Source organism: Poecilia latipinna, unplaced genomic scaffold, assembly GCF_001443285.1.
Source record: "Poecilia latipinna isolate Pla-1442-1.1 unplaced genomic scaffold, P_latipinna-1.0 Scaffold467, whole genome shotgun sequence".
Taxonomy (NCBI): Eukaryota; Metazoa; Chordata; class Actinopteri; order Cyprinodontiformes; family Poeciliidae; genus Poecilia; species Poecilia latipinna.
The window spans coordinates 156053-159015 of NW_015113083.1; the positions used below are offsets into that span (position 1 = coordinate 156053).

Genomic DNA, 2963 nt, shown 5'->3' on the forward strand with positions numbered 1-2963 from the left:
CTAAAGGATGGCATGACTTTTAACAGTGTAGGAGACCAAAAACTTTGCTTTGTTCAGTTTGAATTCTTTGATTCCAGTGGATCAAACGTTGAACTTAAAGGCTCCAGTGTTTCCTGCCAGCCTGGCCCGATCCACTGCAGAGAACCTGAATGTGAGGGAAGTGGCAGACGGCCTGATGAGCATTAAGGGTTGGACGCCTCGTCTGCAGCAGCTAATCCTTCTGCTCTGGCTGCTCATGGACTCAACGGGGCGGTGAATCCCTTCTGTAAAATGAATTGCCCATTGGGACAAGAATAATGATTTCTGAAGGTTCCTGACTGCCTGCAGGACGGTCGGCCCGATGCTGCAGCAGCTCCAGATCAGGACTCTGCAGCTTCATCATGATGCCGCTCTCTTCTTCTCTGCCCATATAAAGCTTCGCTGTCAGCATCCCTGCTGGTTTGGTACTGATACTTATATCAGTTATGTTTTAGTTCTGCTGCCTTGTTTTTTCTAGTTTCATTACTTTGTGTTACTTTCTGATTCTGGTTATATCAGTCCTGTTCCTGTCTTTTTCATTTAGGTCAGTTCTTGGTGTTTCTAGTGGTGTTTATTTCTAGTTCATAGTAATTCTTTAGTGTTAGATTTATTTCCCGTTTCCCTGCGTACTCCTTCAATGTCTCTCCTGACCCTGTAACCAGTTAGTTAGTCAGGTCTTTTGTTCTGCCTTCACCCTCCCCAGTAATTCAGCACCTCAGACTTAGTCACTCCTTGCCGGTTCTTTGTCTGCTCCATGTTCTCCTTGTATTCTTGCTGCTTTTCCTTCTATGGATTTTTGTGATAGGGATGGGGTTAGGGCTCGGTTTGATTTTTGTAAGTTCGTTTCTCCATATCTTTTAATCTTCAGTTTCACGGCCGTCTCCTGCATTTGGGTCCCACAACAACCATCTAACCCCAGCCCCGATAACCCTATGTCGAGTCCCCGTCCCGCCGAATGGAAGCACCACCCCGTGCTTCCTTTTGTCCGGGCCGGTTGTGCACTGCCACGAAAAGCACCACCCGCAGGTACTTCTTCTTCCTCTTCTTCAATTACGCCAATCGGTTTTTACCGTGTGGCTCCTGGCACCTATGCTTCAGCAGGTGGTCGGAGCAGTCCGCCGGCGACTGGTCGGAGATTGCGTTGCTGTGTATATCGCAAGACTACTCGGGCCACTGCCATCCCACAGCGGGAGTCGCAGCTGCAGGATGGCAGCCCCATCTTCTTTTTTAATATTGTTTCTTCCAGATAGAGCAAGCAGGTCTGCTGCTCTGGAAGTCTATTCATACGCCTTTGTTGAATCGGCACAAGTCCCGTTCCACCGCATGGCTGAAATGTTCCAGCAAATGGCTGAACCCTGCCCCCGGAACCCTGGCAGAGGCTCAGAAATTCGGTGGGACCCCTGGAAGTCTCCTTATGGCTCGTGCCCCTGGTAAGGCAGACATTTGGGTGCACCACCCCATGATTCCGTATGTCCGGGTCCGGTTCTACGGAACCGGGACCGCTCAAGGACGTTCCGTTCCCGGGGTTCCGTTACCGGGACCCCGCTTTACCCTGTTCAAAAAAACCCGTGGCTCTGGGACCTCCAGGGAGCTCAACCCTAACCCAGTGTTTCTTAACCTTTTTCGGGCCAGCGCCCCCCAGCCTTTATCCAGGTCCCTCACCGCCCCCCACCAAATAATTTGCAGGCTACTTTGCACTAACTATTATTTTATTATTAATGTTACTATCACTACTGTAGATGTTTTGATTTTTATGCTTGTTTCTGTATTTATTATCAAAAATAATTTCCCAGAGAACAAAAAAGCCATGGGAATAGAAATTATTTTCACAGGAGTTTACAAAAAATGCAATGAACATTCAAGTTAAAATCTGTAGGCCTAACAGCAGCCAATCAGTGGAAAAAAATATTCTTATTTTGTGCCATTTTCTAGTTGTTAAATCTTGCACAAAATGATCAGATAAAAGATGAACAACATGCCAGTTTAAACTTTGATCTATTTGCAAACCGACTGAGCTCTGCAGCATTAAAACATGGATAGAACTGTAACTACATTAATCATAGCTCTTCTTCTCTTCAGTGTTTCTGGTGGTGCAGCTCTGTGCTGCCTTCAGGAGAATGGGACATCAGAGTATCATCCATAAAATTTCACCCACATGGCATTTATTGTGCAAACCAAGTTCCAGGTCCTTTTAATGCCACACAAATATGAGACAGAAACATGGATTATATCTTTATTTAGCCCTGTCTATTGATTTATAGATTAATAGTTTTACTGGACAGAAATTACAAAGAACAAATCCTAATGAGTCAAATTGAAAGTGTCATGGAGTCATCAGCCTCATGACATTAACACTGACAAGAAAAATAATATTGAAGAAATAAATATATCAAATCTAATTAAAAACATCAATAAGTGATAAGTTCTTTACTGTTATGGTCTGTAAGATATATTTAAAGATATATTTATTCTCAGTATTAGATGTGGTCTCAACAAACCCATGGCACTTCAACAATATTATTTTACCTTTTATCTGGAAATAGTGTCTGTTTATTCTTGCCATACAGTCTCTGTATTAATTATTGCTCGAAAGGTCTTGCCATACCAGTTTATTCCTCTGTATTTACTACAGGTGTGCCGATCGATCGGTCACCGATCATAATCGGGCCGATTTCCGTGAAAAAGTGCATGATCGGTGATCGGCGATCATTGGCTCTTGTTGCCGATACCAATTATCTCATTTCCAGCCTGCCTGTGCAGCTGGTCTCCTCTTTCCTTCACTGCGCAAACGCGCAGCAACAAATCCTATGTGTAACTATAACGCACTGAGTGAAAGGGGAAGTTTGCTGCGTGTTGCGGCGGAAAATTGAAGCAGGTCAAAATGCATCAACACAACGAAGCTAATACGACATAAAAACAATGAGATACTTGACGGAGTTTGGCTA

At 44.3% G+C, this 2963-nt stretch overlaps 1 protein-coding gene across 1 annotated transcript in view; it reads right to left on the reverse strand.

Annotated features, from left to right (window-relative positions):
- slc40a1 (solute carrier family 40 member 1) overlaps positions 1-2963 on the reverse strand; it is a 15374-nt gene that overhangs the window by 5800 nt on the left and 6611 nt on the right. The window lies entirely within an intron of this gene.